Source organism: Rattus norvegicus, chromosome 7 (assembly GCF_021556685.1).
Source record: "Rattus norvegicus strain SHRSP/BbbUtx chromosome 7, alternate assembly SHRSP_T2T, whole genome shotgun sequence".
In the NCBI taxonomy this organism is placed as follows: domain Eukaryota; kingdom Metazoa; phylum Chordata; class Mammalia; order Rodentia; family Muridae; genus Rattus; species Rattus norvegicus.
In genome coordinates, this window is record NC_141540.1 from 108830627 (window position 1) to 108849254 (window position 18628).

Below are 18628 nucleotides of genomic sequence, written 5' to 3' on the forward strand. Positions count from 1 at the left end.
AACAGATTTAGGAGTATGGATAAATCTTGTCTTTTCTAGGAGGAGGAGAAATTGCTCCAGGTTAAATTTGCCTTGTTAGAGAGATCTTTAACCTTGGAGGTGAAAATGGCTGCTATAGCCTGTGACCCATATTACACATCTTGGAACCTAAATATCCCAGGTTTACCAACTAGACTTGACCCCTTCTCAGAGATTTGACTTTCCTGAGGATTCCTTTATGTTCTACAGCCCTGCCAGATGTTGGCCTTTAATTGATAAGGTCTTGAAGATATTTCATGAAAGCATAAATATCTAATTAAAAGCGGATCTGATGTGTTCATCCTCTTTTAGAAATTCATTGGCATTTCTGTGCCCAGTTTTACAGCCTGAGTTTCTTACCTCTGAAGTATTTTCTTAAGGAGAACACCTGCTGACTTTGTAAAGAGCAAGAAGACCTCTTTGCTTCTTCTCTCCTAGATAAGCTTTATCTTCTGGGACCATTTGGCTCTTCAGGGGCAAAATTTATGGTGCTATTGGTGGGGATATTTCTCTGATGTCCCCAAAATACTTTTCCTCTCTACTAGAATTATTTTTTGTATGAATCTTTTCATTTTCTGGAGAGATTTTAATCATTTACTTAAGTTTCTGGTGAGACATTTAAAACTCACACTCAATCTTGCTTTTGATCACTTTCAAAGATACAAGTTTTCCTTTAGAAAACTTTGTGGGAGGGCGGAGGGGGATGTTTGCCTGGAAACCGGGAAAGGGAATAACACTCGAAATGTATATAAGAAATACTCAAGTTAATAAAAAAAAAAGAAAGAAAACTGTTGAGACAAGGGAAAAAAACTATCTACTCAGTTCTCAGAATAAGAAACACAAATGAATGACAAACATTTTACAAAGTTACTTAATTTCTTAACCACGATGAAAATGAAAATTGAAAACTGAAGATTCCATATCATGTCAGGCAGAAGGACTAAATCAACACAAAAATTGTCACAACTTCTGATGAGAATATTGGGAAAGACAAACAATTCACTGGTGATAGGAATGTAAACTGGTACAGACAGTATAGAAAATAGCATGGAAATTTCCCAAATCCTAACAACAGAACTATAATATGACCAAAGGACTCTGAGCTCTATCACATGGACACAGTTTTACATCATGGTTGTTGCTATACTTTTCATAAAAGTAAGGAAATTTGATTAAGCCTAGATACCTGTGAACAGAGGAATGCAAAAAGTGAATACACACAAAGGAATTTTATTTAAATATAAAGCAAAATAAAATTATTTTCAGGAAAATATATGGAACTAGAAATTATGTAAATAAAAGTAACCCAGATGCAGAAAGACCAATTGCATTTCCTTTCATATGTGGAATGCTAGATATTAACTTATAGGTCATAAAGTTAGAAAAAAAGACCACAAGAGATGTGAAAATAGATTGTAAGGGGGAAGATAAGGAAATAGATGTGATATGAAAGCAGAAAGGGGTTATAGTGAGGGGAAGGTGAGAATAAGGGGAGGGAAGCGTGGGAAGGGGCAAACCAATACAAAATCTACATGGAAATGCCATAATGAAACTTAGCTTAAAAACTCCAGTTATATACAACAAAAGGAGGAAATCACCTATAATATTCTATGTTCACACTCTTAAATTTTTATGTTGTATAACTAATTCATTGTTTATTTTGCCCTTTTCTGTTTGAATCTTTGTAAAGAAATACTTATAAACATCTTTTATTGTTAGTTGTATAAATACAATAAAATTATTATAACATCTTTTATTACATATTATAAACTTGGCTTCTATTTTTCTAAGGAAATCAGTTGTAACTTTCTGTATAATGAGGTCTCACAATTTGAGCCTAGATAACACAGAACACTGCCTTAGCTCCTTTTAATAACATTTTATCAATCCTTTGAGAATAACATATATATGTATTATTATACACACATAGTATGAAATACATACTATGTATTTTGGCCATATTTATCTTCCCATTCTTCCCTCCTAACTCTTCTCAGGTCAGCTGCATATACTCCAAACTTCACATCCTCTTTTATTTTTTATTTTTGTAACCAACCAAATCCAATTTGTGCTTTCCATGTACACATGGATATGGGGCCATTCATTGGAACTTGTTCAACCTGCAAGGAGCCACACCCCTGAAAAAAAAGTTTTTCCTGTCCAGTAGTCATCAACTATCAGTAGGCATTCAACTTGAAATGGGGGCCACTGAGCACCTTCTACCTCCTTGCCAGAGTGTTGACTGGCTTAATCTTGATGAGCACATGAATCCTATCATGCCTAGAAAATCTCTGTCCTTCCTAAACTCTGACTCTTATTATCAGTCACCCACTACTTTCACAATGTTTCTGAGCCTTGCAGAGAAAGGGTTGAGATACAAGTTTCCTATATAGGTGAAACTTTTGCAACACAGCCCTGAAGCTAAGCTCTGTAGTACCATCAGGTGGTCCATACGCTTCTTCTTCTTCTTCTTCTTTTTTTTTTTTAGGTATTTTTTTTTATTAACTTGAGTATTTCTTATATACATTTCGAGTGTTATTCCCTTTCCCGGTTTCCAGGCAAACATCCCCCTCCCCCTCCCCTTCCTTATGGGTGTTCCCCTCCCAACCCTCCCCCCATTGCCGCCCTCCCCCCACCAGTCTAGTTCACTGGGGGTTCAGTCTTAGCAGGACCTAGGGCTTCCCCTTCCACTGGTGCTCTTACTAGGATATTCATTGCTACCTATGGGGTCAGAGTCCAGGGTCAGTCCATGTATAGTCTTTAGGTAGTGGCTTAGTCCCTGGAAGCTCTGGTTGCTTGGCATTGTTGTACATATGGGGTCTCGGGCCCCTTCAAGCTCTTCCAGTTCTTTCTCTGATTCCTTCAACGGGGGTCCTATTCTCAGTTCAGTGGTTTGCTGCTGGCATTCGCCTCTGTATATGCTGTATTCTGGCTGTGTCTCTCAGGAGCGATCTACATCCAGCTCCTGTCGGTCTGCACTTCTTTGCTTCATCCATCTTGCCTAATTGGGTGGCTGTATATGTAAGGTCCATACGCTTCTAACTTGAGGTGAACAGAACTGGACTGACCAGCTTTCCAGTGTGTCTCCAATGGAAGATTTTCTTAGGATGAAGGATTTCATGTGTAAAACCCTGAAAATCCTAAGCAACTTCAGTGAAGTTGGCTTCTTTATCTAGAGCCCCATCCAGCACTTAGCAAGGAGGACTAGGCACCACATAAGCTCCAGGTAGTAACAGGGGCAACAAAGCACAGCTTGCTGCCATTTCGTCATGTGTCTAGAAATCAGTGATATTTGAGGAACCCTGTGGGAAATGGATGTGTAGGAACTCAGAGGATCATCTGCTTCTCACATCTTGTAATCCTTTTGGAGGCTACCTCTTCACCTGATTATTATAGAATGCTTTATATAACTGTCAATCTACCTAAGGTATTTGACTTCTTCCCACTGGAGACTCAAAGGTTCATCTTGCTCCCAGCATTCACTCTGCCCCTCTGCCTTTCTCTTCATTTGCCTAGTTGTGTCTCTCACATACACAGTACAGCATTTCCTCTGCAGATTAAAGTATTCTCCTCTGGGACATAATATACACCTTAACCTTTTTAAACATCACTTTTTTAACAGTAAGAATGAAATTATGAGTAAAATCACATCTCTTTTAAAATTGAATAAACCTTTTCATTTGCATACCCCAAAACAATCCTGAACAAACCAATCATAAAGTATTTCATGGCTGAGAGGCTTAAGGCTTAGAGCAAAAGTAGTCTCAGAAAAAAAAAATCAAGATCATGCCTGCACTGCTGTCCCAAGTAAAAGAGAAAGTTTTATGGATCGCATTTAACATTCCTTGCTTATTTGTTCCAATTAAGCTGCTTATGAATAATTTTGTATATATATTTTCAAATGCACAAATGAGACACAATTTTATGCCATTTTCTTAATCATCACAGGAAATGTTTGGTCTTGGTTTGCAATAACAAGCAAAAGATTTTGTGCTTAATGGAATAAAAACATAGGGCCAGAGACTTGGCTCAATGGTTAAGAGTGCTTACTACCTTTACAGAGGACACAGCAGCTCCAGAACTTCAGTAACTCCAGCTCTCAGGGACTATAATCCTCTTCTTTGTGTCGTTCTTGGGTGATGCACACACATCCATTCACTTACATATATTCAGGCAAACACCCATGCACATAAAAATAAAAATAAATCTATATGAAAAGAAAATAGGTGGAGTTCCTAAGTGACTTGCAGGTTCTTTAAACAATGCTCCCATAGTGTGAGCCTCCTTTATGGATTTCTTACTTAGGACGACCTGTGCGTCTGTTTGTAGGAAAATGAACTACAGATGTTTATCTATGTGTATTTATGCATGCATACCCATTTGTAAAGAGATATAGGTGGATGAACTGTAACTTTAATTTTTGCAAAACCTATTTTTAATGATGGTTCTTAAACACTTTAACTTCCATTTTATTCCACCACCCACCAGAGGTAAAGGAAAAGAAAGGATATGGGGGTGAAGGGGTGAGGGGCAAGTAGATCTATTTAGAAGGGTTTCTTGGAGCAATTCTTATCTGCGTTGTCTGGAAATTGGAAGTTTGTTTTACAGGTTAGCAACAGCAGCGCAAGCCACTCACAAACCTTTCACAGATATATCAACAGTCTAGTTCAGTAGAGTCAGGATAGCAAACACAAATCTTCAGTGGTGACACTACAGCCAGGTCTCAGCCTCGGCTTAAGTCAGCAGGAGGGACCAGGAGAAAGGCCAGGAGAGGTTCTCAGCTGTGTGTCTCTCAGGAAATTAAAGATCAGCAAAGACTTGAGGCCAACAAGCATTGCACAGCTAGCTCTATCTGCAAGCTTAGCTCAGTCCTCATCACTGTCCATGAGTCCTATTTATACCCTCCAAACATTGTGTGTCCTTCACGGGTCTTGCTTCAGCACATGTGTCTATCTCAGCTGACATCACTTTGCCAATCAATGTGAGTCTTCAGAAGCAGCAAGAAACTGTAGCACACCACCAGAAGTTTTCTGGTATGTTTCTTTCTATGGACTCTGGACAAATGCAGTTCAACTATGCAATGTAAGACAGACCAATACATGCATGTTGTTAGCATGTATTGCTCTGTCTTACATTGCATAGTTGTTCGTGTGTCCTTTCACATACTTGCTTTAGCAGAACATCCTCTCTCCTGTGTCTGCTTCAGCAAACATTCCTTCACGAGTCTGCTTTAGTCTTTTACTTGTATCCGCTTCAGGAAATCACTACTTCAAGTATTTGTCCCAGCAAAACACCGAACAACACAATTGACTTTCCAAAGAACCCTTATGTTTTCACTTCAGTGAACACATATGTATATGTATATGCATGTGTTCACAAGTATGTTTGTGTGTAGAAGTGTATCTCTGAAGTTATGTGTGTAGAGACTCATTGTCTTTTACATCCTTACATTCATTAATCTTTGATGTTTCTTCTCACTCATTTTCCTATTTCCTTTGTTCATATCTGGTGGATTCCTGCCTGCCTCATACTCTAGAGGTTCAGGTACTGGGTAGGACACAGCATAAGACTAAAGACTGATGATCCTGGCCTTATAAATTTTTTATTTATGCCTTGATAACTGCTGGCTTTTAAGTATTTGTGCCTTAGCAAGCACAGGTTTCTTACTATGTAACTCTCTTACTACTTGTGCTTTAAAAAGCACTAGTTTATTTCTTTCCCACTCAAGGACCTCTAGCTGGCCAGGTGAGATGCTTGGAGTCTTTAACTCATTGTGCTCCAGGGAGAAAGGAGAAGAAAAGAAAGAAACTCTTTTACATAGGCAATATGCACAGGTACACACACATTCATATACACAAATATTCTGGTTGAGCCAAACCACCTGTCTTGCCAACTCCACAATTGTTGATGCATATGTACTTATATATGAACATGTGCATATATACATATATATATATACATATATATACATATATACACATACACACATATGTATACACACACACACACACACACACACACACACACACACACACATATATATATATATATATATATATATATATATATATATATATATATATATATATGGGTTGATGGAGCAGAGGCCCAGATGACACACTTTACTCTTTTTTCTGGCTTCCTTATACTTTTCTTAGACAAAAGATTTTTTTGTAAGAAAATTAGTTCATAGGTAAAATTAACAAAAGGGGAGTTACAGAAGATAGTTAAGTTTAAAGCACTGTTTCATTCATAAGTTCAAAGCTTTACATGGCTTCACTTTATCATAGTGCACACCTATGGCTTCATCCTTGGATCTGAGTTAAAATGAATATTTTTCCTTGATCACAAATTTGTCCCAAACCTATTTCTATTTTTAGTGTAATTATGAAAGCTCATTGTATCCCTTATTAATTAGGCTTTACATACTATGAGGAGTGGGCACATTTCATTCTTGATTCTACCTTCATTATATCTTTCTGGCAAAACAACTAAAATCATCTCTTAAAACTTTCTCTGTAAAATTTTGCATCAAACCAGAAATTCTATGAAATCATTATGAGGAATTGTGAATTCATTAATTTGTTTACACAGCATTACTACATGATGATACATCTTTGTTTTTCTATAGAAAGTCTTCCCGATAGGGTGGGCTAATGCCTGGAAACCTTAGACTATGTTACAATGACAAGAAATAGCATATCAACCAAAAGAAGCATCCCTAAGATGAAGTCTCTTGTGACCTTGCCTCAAAGAATTCACCCATTGTAGGCCATGCAAAAACAATGGGCCACCTCCAGGAAAGTTACCTGCCAGCCTTAGCCTCCCCTATATGGATCCTGAAAACTATCATTGGTTAAACATTGTATTCTTCACTCTTCTTCTATTTCCTTGAAGAGACTCTAAAGAACCATGGTTTGTAACAGACTTGGAAATAATGTGGAATTATTATTTCAAACTGGATTGAATTCACCTACAAGTAAGAGCAAATCTGCCTTACAGAAAAGCTTTCTTTCCTTTCCTTTCCTTTCCTTTCCTTTCCTTTCCTTTCCTTTCCTTTCCTATCCTTTTCTTTCCTTCTCTCTTTCTCTTTTTCTTTCTTCCTTGTTTCTTTCCTTCATAAACAGCAAAAGGGGCTTACTGTGAGATTGTTCTTTATTAATCTGCTCCATAGTGATAAAATTATGAAAATCCCCTGAACTTTCATTTATAAAGGTCAGAAAATAATCATTGCTTACAGACATCAACTCAGGAATATTGAAGGAGAAATGGAGGAGACAGAGAGGGAAGCAAAAGCCCCTTAACAAGGAGGCAAAAACTTTCTCCAAACCTTTAGTGGGCATATAATTAGGGTTTAGTTTGCCGAGCCTATAACTACAAGAGAAGGTGGGCATGTGTTTTGATCTCACAGGACATATACTAGAGGAGGAGATAAAGGTTGGTATGGATGTAACCATCTTGCTAATGGTATCTACCTTAGAAAGGGATTCAAAGAGAATATCATGTACATAAGAATGCTCAAACACATGTTTGTAGGAGAACTCTAATTCTTTGTTCCCCATTCACATCCTTTTGGTTATAAAAATAAGTAATTGGAAGTCTATTTAGCACTATATCCATTTAGCAAAATAATAGGGGTAGATTCTCCTGGAAGGCTTATGATCTATCTTGTCAAGGTTCTTGACCCTAGTAATGATAAGTGAGGGTTTTATATTGTGCAACAGAGCTCAAATCCAATCACAAAGTAGTCACTTTGTGCTACTGGTTTTACCAGACCAGTTGTAGCTGGTAGGGAAAAAGAAGAATTTTCAACTCATTGTGAATCTCTGGAGAAAGACTGGAGGAACCTAAGATTGGTAGATAGGACTTTAGAAGAAGAAAGAAAGTGATCAGCCATAATGTGAACAGTAGGAAGGGTGTCCGTCATTACTGACACTGTTGTTTCCTCACTTGCCTTTAGAAGCAGTGAAATTCTGGTTTTGTCAGGCAGGTAGCCTGGGAAATGTTTCCTATTCTTCTGGAGCCTGTGTTGTTTTCTCCTCACAGGGTTAGGGAAGAACTGAGGTTGACAGAAGCACAGAACCTAGCATGTGTGCAATGCTAAGATGTGTTAACACGTGTTCTTTCTAGCTTCTTCAGCATTTAACGTTTGTCATTTTCTGATTCAGCCATCTCCTTGGACAACAGATCTCTCCCCTCAGCCAATATTTGCCAAGAGCTATGAGAAGCTGAACAAATAGTCTATAAAATTGCAGGAGAACATCAAACTCACAGTCCACACAGGAAGTCCTTCTGAGTTCTTATGTGGAACATAAAAATATTGGAAGTTGTAAAGGACTCTTACTAATTAGTAAATAACCATACTCCGCTAGGATTTTAACTGAAAAAAAATTTCATAATGCTTAGACTTCAGCTAAGTTTTACTTTTCTTTAAAACGTACATTCCAGTTTGGAAAATAGCTGGAGGTATACAGACCCCATCAGACTCATGGTTGAATCTCACTTTCTCTCAAACTCCCTGTAGGTCAGTGAATAAACTGTAGTATGCTAGACACTAAATCAGTATCTGTCACGCACTCTTAGGCAAACGATAATTTCCACTGAAAACTATTTCCTTAGTGATGATAAATCTTCAACGGGTGCTGACAGATTCAATTTTTGCAAAGCATCAAGACGTCTGGGATAAGTGGGGAAGGGAAACCAAGCTCAGCACATGTCACTGAGCACTTACTACCCTAAAATTGCTTACTTGATCTCAGATTCACCCCTCTTCCCTTGCATTTTTATTTTTATTGTTTTATTTTTGAAATTATAATTTAATTGCAACATTTATCCCTTACCCTTCTCTTTTATCCAAATCTTTTCATGTCTCCTTCCCAACTCTCCTTCAAATCCATGACCTCTTAAAACAGAACTGTAACCACATACATATATGATTACCCAAGTGGGAGCTGCATGTGCCACACAGGTCAAAGGAAAGCCGCCAAGGCCTCAGCTCCACACAAAGAACAATAGGCAACTGAGAAAACCTGGGAAGAGCACACTGATTGACTTACCAGTTCGAAAAAGCCATCTCTTTTTTACCTCATAAGTTAAATTCCACCAACCAGGAGCCTGGGAGCATACAGGAGAATAGGCAGTGTACATGACTGCTGCTAGTTTGCAAATGTGGGTTTTTAGAGAGTGCTACTGAATCCCCAACCTATAATTTGCACTTCAAAATTCCCCTTTATGGCTAGCGCCATCTTACCTGGAGATGGCTTGTAGTTATATAAACCCATGGGAAACTGTACCTGACAATTTACTTGCCCAAGGTATTCAAAATCTAATCTTCATAGTTTCAATGCAGGAGAGACACTGGGGTGCACTTAACACCCAAAGCCTCTTCATGGGATTCCTTGGAGTTAGTAAACGCCTCCATACAACTCCATCTCAGGCTATGCTTGAGAACAATCAGTGCAGGAAAGAGAGAAGTCCGGTTTATGGCTTCAGGTGGGGTCTGTTCTTCAGTTCTTGCTCTTTCAGCATTCTACTCTTTCCCTGGCAACTCATGCTTGTTCTAGTTCCCCAATGCCCAATTCTGACCCAATGAGATCGAGATTTTCTCCATGGCTGCAACTCCATTCTACATCTTCCAATGTGTCTCAACTAGTCTAGATCATTGGGAGGGCCTGTGGACTCATCACTTTTCTGTCACTGTAACAGGATGCTCCATGGAACAATGTTAGAAAGAGAGCTTTTATTTTGGAGCATGGTTTTAAATCATCTTAGTCCATTATGGTTCTGTTCACAGTGGCAGAAGCATGTGTCAGACCCACCATGCATCACAGGAGATCAGTAAGCAGAGAGAAGGGGGTACTGTTCCTCAGCTGGCTTTCTCTTTGTCCATATTTTATTTAGCCTCATCCTAGATCCTATGAGATGGTGCCACTCACATTCAGAGAAAGTCTGTGGCTCTCAGGTTATTCTGACATGTCCTTATAAACATACAACAAAGTCCTGCCTCACTCCCCTAAATGGTTTCCAATCCAATTTACAATGATCATTAACTGTCACAGCCAACTTCAAAGATTCTAGCTCTCTAGGGCCAGTACTAGCTCTCAGTTGTGTAAAACAGTTCTAAGGTAACTGTTTCCTCGGGTTGTTAACTTCGGAACTGTCTCATCATCTGATTCCTGCTTTCTAACATCTTTGCAGTTATTTCCAGTGTTGACCTCTGCAAATGGATTCTGTGTGCCAGCAGATAGTGACTAACACACTAGGTAGGACCATGACCTTGTGCTAGAAGCAGAAAACAGAAAAAAACTACACCATCCCCAGGTTGTTCATACATATTTTTTAACTAGGCCTTTACCGAAAATGTCTCTGATAGGAGGCCCCACAGTAGGGGCTTTAGAAAAAACTCATAGGCTATCCTTGGTGGACCTTATAGTGATGGTACTAGCTGTGAAAAGATTGACCTGGGAGGTGAGTAGAGCCAAGTGGAGAAGGACAAAAGATGACAGTGAGCTGAGCAATAAAGGACAGAGGTGACAGTGGGTGTTACTATACATCATTTTTGTTGCAAATCAATTTTCTTCTTCAATGGTGGCAGAATGGTAGTTTTGATCCCACTTAACCTTCTCCCAGGCCTCCCTCATTTAGGCTGGTGATTAGCCAATTAAGCTTTTATCATCCAGCACAGGGAGGTGAGGGTGGCTTGTGCATGCCATATGAAACAGATGCTATTAGTGCGCAGGAAGACTGGGGTAAACAAAGCAACCATTTAAAAGTATTTTATTTGTGCAAGTGTGTGCACATGTAAACGTGTGTGTGTGTGTGTGTGTGTGTATGTGTGTGCGTGCACATGTAAACGTGTGTGTGTGTGTGTGTGTGTGTGCGCCCACATGGAAGCATGTGTGTGTGTATGTGTGTGTGCATGTGTGTGTGTGTGTGTGTATGTGCTCATGGAAGCATGTGTGTGTGTGTGTGCACATGGAAGCGTGTGTGTGTGTGTGTGTGTGTGTGTGTGTGTGGTGTGTTCATGCCACATCACTTCTTTGGAGCTCAGAGAATAACTTTGTAGAGTTAGTTCTCCCCTTTTACATTCACCTAGGTTCTAAGGCTGGAACTCAACCAAATCATTAGGCTCGAAAGGCAAGCAGCTTTATCCACTGAGCCACATAGTTGACACCACATCCAAGCAAGTCTTAAAGGATTCTGTGTGGGACACACATGCTGTTGGGAAGATGCATGCTGGATAGATGCCTGCTGGGGAGAAATGCATGTTGGGAGGAGACACATACTGGAGTAGATGGGGAAGATGGATATTTTAGGAGCGATGACCAGTGGGGAATATACATGCTTGGAGAGATGCTTTCTGGGAAGAGAAGCCTGCTGTGAGGAGATGCACGCTGAGGACAGACACATGCTGTGCAGACATACATGTTGTGGGATGGGAAGGAGATGTAGACTGGGAGAGATGCATGCTATGGAGAAATGCATTCTGTGGAAGATGATTGTTGATCCTAAGAGAAGCACATGATGTCCAGTGATGAATGCTGGGAATACTACACTTGAAATATTTCTGAATTGCATGGCAAAATGTGACTCAGTTTTTGCTGTGGTTCTCAATCCAGCTTTTCCCCCCACACTGTGTGCCCTAGGTTTCTAATGGTGGATTTTCGCTTACTAGGACTATTGTCTGTGAGCATGTGGTATCAGCATCTCTTGATAGCTTGTTAGATATTCAGATTTTTAGCCATGAGACCAGACCTATTGAACTGGGGACTGAGTTGAGTCTCTCAGGCTGCTTTCAAGAGCTGTGCTTCTGAGTGATCCTTCTGTGCAGTAAATTGGAGAGGTGCTGGACTGAATGTTTTCTGGGTATTTTTTTGTTGTAAGGGTCTGAGATGCTGTTATACTTAACATTTGAAAGAGAGTCACACTTTGTAGAAAACTCAAAGAGCCGCAGTTATCTCTCACCTCCCACATAACAACACTACCAGGTTATCTCTTAAATTTAGTTGGGATTAATAGCTCTTCTCTCTCCTTCCACTCTGTCTCCCTTGACCCTTTTCTTTCTCTTCCTTCTTTTTGTGCGTCTGTCTATTTACAGGTGCGGGGAGAAGAGAAAGGCCAGTCTTAGGTGTCTTTCTTAACGCTCGTCACTTTACTTTTGAGAAGAGTCTTTCATTGAAACTGGAGGTTGCCAACTTAACTGAATGGGTAGCCAGAAAGCCCCAAGAATCCCCCTTTTCTAGATTCATTCAATGAAATTATTCCTTAGGGTGTTCTGCTATACTCATAGATCAGTGCCTTAGTCCAGTCATCATTTGAAAGACTTCCTCCAGCAGCTGATGGAAACAGATGCAGAGCCCCACAGTCAAATGTTAGGCAGAAAGCAAGCCTAGGTTGGAGGTCCTCAATGGGTCCCTCCTCTCAAAGCTCGGTAAACCCTGCATAAGAGGGGAAAGGCACATTGTGGAAGCAGGAGGAGTGGAGGACACTGGCAGAGCACTGCATGTGGAGGCAACTAAATTGGAATCATGGTGGCTCATGAAGACTGAAACAACAATCCCAGAGCCTGCATGGATCTGGGCTAGGTCATCTGCATATGGTGTGATTCTTGAGTTAGTGTTTTGAGGGGACACTCCTGACAATGGGAGTGAAGATATCCCTGACTTTGTTGCCTGCTTTTGGGATACTTTTCTTCCTACTTGGCTGTGTCTCCAAGCCTTAATGTGATAATTTATACCTGGTCTCATTGTCTTTTGTTGTGGAGTGTTTGGTTGGCATCCCTGGGAAGCCAGCTCTTTTCTGGGGAAAGATGGCTGGTGGAGGGAGAGGAGAGGTATTGGGGCTAGAAGCTGTGGAGAAAGGAGAAGCGACAGTTGGGTAGTATATGAGAGAAGAATAAATTAAAATTAAAATTAAAAAATACCATATGGAAAATTGTAATCCATTTGAAGTCATTAAAATTTGCATACATATATGTTTACCAGCTCAAGACTATATTTTCCAGTTTCTCTTGCAGCTAGTTGCTAGTCAATGTGTGAGAGGCAAACTGAAATATGTACCAACCTCCTATTTTTCATTCCTTATCCACTTGTGCATACATAGGCAACAGCTGGACTATCCATTTAAGACACTGAAATAGAAGCTGGAAGAGCAAGAATATAAAATCAGTCCAGATCCCCCACCCAAAGGGCCTCTTTACTACTCCACATGCTTACATTCTTGCCTCTTAGGAAAGAAATGTAGATGTCTAGTTCAGATCACTTTTCTGCTTAGGCTTTGTTAGCACTGCCAGAACCTGTGTCTTAAATAATATCAATCTTTGGACCTATTTATTAACAGCTCTATGCCTTGTCTTACCACTGATGTTTGAGCATCAACTCTTATAATATTTATTGAAAAAGCTGAAAGCATCAGTAATGACATATAAGACATCGAGCTGTGTTCTCACGTGACCAGCAGGCCTCTAAGAGTCTTTGTGTCCTGATTCCCCTTCTACAGATTACCTCAACTTTAGCCAAGCCATCATTCTCGATGTTCTCTCCTACCTATATACCTAGCACACTGATTTTTCCACTTAAATGGATGCCATACCCCACTTTTTAGCCTAAAATATTCTTACTTACTCTTCAAGGTCCCATGCTAACTTTCCAAGGAAGAGTAAACTTTTCGCCATAGAGATTCTGTAGCACTTTGTAAATACAGCTTTATTATAGGAAGTGTTCGACAATTCAGCTAAAATGCAGTCTTCCAGGGTAGGAATACTATTTCCATTTGACAGTTAACAAATACTGATAGAGCTCTTGGCATGTGTCAAGGCTTGCTCTAAGCGTTGGAGATGGAGCCCAAACAGATAGAATTCCTGTGCCTATGGGTCTTGTTATTGAGCAAGTGCAGTGGCAATAACTATAATGCGTTAGGACCCAAGACTGAGACCTGAGGCATTCCATCTCAGTCCTTGGGCCACAACTGAATTTAGGCACACACTTAAGCCCTAAGTGTGATAAGTGGACCAACTTCCCATTCTCGAATATACCTCTAGGCCATGCCTACTAAAAGAGAACCTGACACATAGTAGGTATTCAAAAATATATACTCAAGGGAATAATAAAGGCCTGTTACTGTTTTAAATAATAAACATTCTTCTCACTTAACCCACAGTTATACTGTATATACCATGATTATTATTTTCATTTTACAGATACGAGCATTGAAACAGAGAGAAGCTAAATCATTTTCATAATGGACATTTCCATGAAGAGATAAAGCTGAGATCTGAACCCAACTATTTGGACTCCAAGTTTCTGACTCTCAGATGTACATTCCTGGACAAAGCAGAATCTTTTAGTATACTAGCTTTCTGCTAGAATGGAAATAATTATGTTGTATTGGCATATATCTAAGATAAATAAGTAGTATTTTCTTCTCTTACTGTAGATTATGGAATTGGAACTGAGATATAAAAGTATCCAGAAATTATGAAGGACATAAAGAGCAGGGTTAAGATTTCAGCCAAACTTGGTTCTACCACCTTATATGAGTTTGCTTTTGGTTACTGTGATCCAAGTAACTGAGAGAGAAAGAGATATTTGACTCATAGCTTCATAAGCATCAGCCCATATTTGTTTGGTTCTGTGTGCTTGAACAGGATATTGTGGCAAACAAGGAATGGAACTGTTTAGTTTGTGATCAATCAGGAAGAAGTATGATGGGGGACAGCCAAAGATAAGAGAACCCTCTTTCTTTGAGAAAATGAGTCACTTTCTTCAATTCCTTTTGTCTCCTAAGTTTCCATCATCCTATAAAGTACTATCTAATCATGAGCCTTTGGTGTAGAGCATTTCATATTCAAATTGTAGCTCCAGTTTCTGCCTCCCCAACATAGTACTTTTATTGATTATTTGGGAATTTAACACAATTCTCCCAGATTACATTCACTTCCCAGTCTTACTAATCCCCTCCCCTGATCCTTTTGGCCTCCCCTCCTCCAAAAAACAAAATAGGAAATCAAATCCAATTTGTGTTGTTCATATATTCACTGGAGCATGGTCAAACACATGGTGGCCAGCTTAAAAAAATGTATCTTTCCCCTAATCCCTAACTTCACCAGAAGCCATCAATGGTGAAGAGCTACACTCCAGCATCTCTCTAACAACTTTTAATATTTCAGTGGCTTTCTGTCTAGACTGTTTCTTTTGTGGGGGTTGCAGGTGGGGAGGGAAAAGTCACATGTCATTCTCAATAGCTCGTCCACCAGATGGTTGCTAAGATAATGACAGTCAAGAGAGTCGGAAGGTGACAGAAGAAGCAGCAGAGGAAGCAGAAGCAGAGGAGGAGGACAAGGGGGAGGACAAAGGGGTAAGGACAGGGAAGGAGGAGGGAGAAGAGGAGAGAGAATGCAAGATTTGCTTTCCTGAGGCCTTCCTCCTCTTTGGGACTTGGATTAATAGAATAATGTAGAATTTAAAGACAGTCTGCTCTGCATGAACACCCTGGAGCAAATTCCCTTATCCTTATTACTCATACTGTCTACATGTCACTTCGCATTTATATAGTGGTCCATTGGTAACATTGTCTGATCAGAAGCCGGATCCATTTCCCTGTTTAAACACGAAGTTGCCCACAATATGGAAATGTTGTAGAAAATGACCTGTACTGAATAGGATTTTGTTTTTACAGGAAAATTATAACTCGTACTTGCAGGTTTTAAATTTAAGACTTTTTTCTCCTTTCATATAAATGGAAATAATATTGAACTATTGTTAAATGCTCCAAAGGGCATGAGAGTAGAGAAATGAGTAAAGAGGGGGAGGTGCAGGCTGACATTTATGCTGACTCAGCTTAGAGCTGCAAGATGAAAGGAAGGAGTCTAAGCTGTCTCGCAGGATTCCATACCAATCATGTTAATTGGAAACTGGAAGGAAGAAGTGGTCACAATCAACAGATTTATCACCCAAAGGGCAGAGCAGTTCATAAATTTAATCCAGCAAAAGAATTAGGAAATAGAATTGATGCTTATAAGAATCAGGGCAGGGGTGGTGAGACCTCTCCAAATAACCTTTCCCAGGCAGACGGCTGGAAGTGCTTGAATGTATTTTATTCGAAGCTATTAGAAATATGAAAAGAGGCCTCTCTCTCCCAGCCCCTGGCTGAAGCATTGTAACTTCTTTTTTATAGTCTTTATAAAAGAAGAGCAATAAAGAGACACAAACAGGGTAGTAAAGTTTAATGGTGATAAAATCCAGACACCTGAATATATGTAATTTATTTTTCCCAAGACCTCACCCCATTGAGGTTGCTATTAATTAGCATGGAAATGTGTTACAGAGCCAATTTTGCATGAGGTTTGTTATCTTGGGTACTTTATGAAAAGGAAAAAACAAAACAACCAGAAAAAACGTTTGTCACTTCATTGCAGCGAGGTGGAGGAAAGTCACCAAAAACAGCCTGGGGGCTCCATGTGCAAAAATGAGATGCCATCTCTCCAGAGTCCCATCAGAAGCTCCTTCCACCAGAGGAAGGCGTCCCTGTAACAAAGAAATGCAATCCATCCCGTGTTGGCTAGTATTAGTTGTTCACTCCATATAATCCAGAATCACCTGGGAAGGGAGTTTCAGCATGGGACTGTCAAGATCAGATTGGCCAGTGAGGATGTCTATGGAGTTGTCTTGATTATCCTAATTGATGTAGGAAGAGCCAGTTCACCGTGAGCCACCCCAGTCCCTGAGTATGGGTCCCGTACTACACAACAATGGGGAGACTGAGCTAAACAGCAAACATGCATTTGCTTTTTCTGCTGTGGCTATGGGTCTACTGTGATTAGCTTTTTAAGTTTCTGCTGCCTTGACTCCACCACTGTGATAGACAGTAATCTAGAAGTGTGAGCTAAAAGAAACTCTATCTTTCTTAAATTTCTGTTGTTTGGGGAGAATTTTATCGCAGCAACAGGAATGAGATGAAGATACCTCCTGAGTTCCACCAAGAGCATCTTTCAACTGTGAGGGAGGCAGCAATCATGTGAGGAAACCCAATATCTGAGGTCCTACCACCATGATAACGAATGGATCTGAGAACCAGAAGGCTTTACACAAAGCCTTCTATAATTAGTATATGGAAAACTAGTTGGCAAAGAAAAATGTTGGGCTCTTTCTCCTTTTCCCTTACGAAACAACCCCAAACCAGTCCCAGGTGTCACTGCTGGAGCAGAACTACAGAGTGTGAATGTGACCCATGGTCCATTAGAACATTACACACACATTTAATATGCCAATGAAACCTGTGAGACCTAAGGTTCTAGGTAAAGGACATACAGGAGAAATCTGAGCTACTAGACAACTGTCCAAATTTTAATTCTCTGTTGACACTTGAGCTATATAGAACTAGCTTTTCTTAAGTTTGCTTCCTCTCTTGGAAATTTGTGATCTTTTAATAAACTACCTCTGCTCATTTGGCAATTTTGTCTCTGCTCAGTTCTTCATTGGTGAATCTTAGAATCTAGACCCTGGCATTGCTGTCAGCCTCTCTCAGTACTGTTCCTATGCCAAGCAATCTCCATTGTCTTCATCTTTTTGCTGAGGGAATTGAGGCTCCTGTATGTTAGGAGAGAGCTCATTAAGAAAGGGCCAAGATAACAAATTTGAGAGTCAGTGAGTGGCTGTTCCATTTTTTTTTAAATACACAGCCTGGATGTCACCACCCGCAGTGTCCTGTTTGCTTCCAACCCACCAGGTAGACAATTTACAGGTCCTTTAGAAGTCTAAAGGCAGAACTGTAAAAATGAACCAATTACTGTAACTATTCTCAAGCCTCTCTGTGGTCAAGCAGAATCCCCCACTTCCTGCTTGATTTCTTTGCAGTGTTCATCACCTCAGGACTGAGTGGAGGTGAGTCATTCACGAAAACACAATTCAACATCTGAAGTCTCCACGTAAGTGGTGCTCGATATGCATTTAACAAAGAGCGTGGTGGAAGCTGGAGAAGATGATTGGAAAGTGACCTCATCAAGCACATTTGATGGCAAACATTTCAACACAAACACCCCTCCCCCCAATCCATCTCTGTGTAGATTAGTTCCAGGAATCCCTGATAGAAATCAGAATGCTCATGTGTTTTATACACAACTGAGAGGCCAATGGAGGCAGTCACCCAGAATCTGAAAGTGTCCAGAGAAGCTGGGGAGTCTTTGAGGTCTATAGAAAATGCAGTACGTGAATATAAAGCACTAATGTTTCAAAAAGAGCCTTGCACAGTTGAGAAACTCACTGAAGTATTCATTTATATTCTTTTTAAAAATATAATTTTGTTTAGTGTTTGGTTTCATACATGAATATCATATTTTTCAGTCATATTCACCCACCATTCCTCCTTCAAACTGCTCTCAGGTCCTCCCATACACCCCTCTTCTACTTTCAAGAAGTGTGTGTGTGTGTGTGTGTGTGTGTGTGTGTGTGTGTGTATGTGTGTGCTGATCATATATGAATGGGTGAAGTTTCTAGATATATGAATGAAACTGGAAAAACTCATGCTGAGTAAGGTGACCCAGACATAGAAACAAACACATGCATCTTTGTGTTTCTGATAAAGATATCCCTTGGTGAGATGTTTGTTTTATTGT

At 39.8% G+C, this 18628-nt stretch overlaps 1 long non-coding RNA gene across 7 annotated transcripts in view; it reads left to right on the top strand.

Annotated features, from left to right (window-relative positions):
• Positions 1 to 17468, top strand: part of LOC102550565 (uncharacterized) — a 220895-nt gene extending 203427 nt beyond the window's left edge. For all 7 annotated transcript variants that reach the window (XR_015625651.1, XR_015625648.1, XR_015625649.1 and 4 more), the window contains one exon: positions 14216 to 17468. This is a non-coding gene — a long non-coding RNA (uncharacterized LOC102550565). The remainder of the gene's footprint in view (positions 1 to 14215) is intronic.
• Positions 17469 to 18628: the final 1160 nt, after the last annotated feature.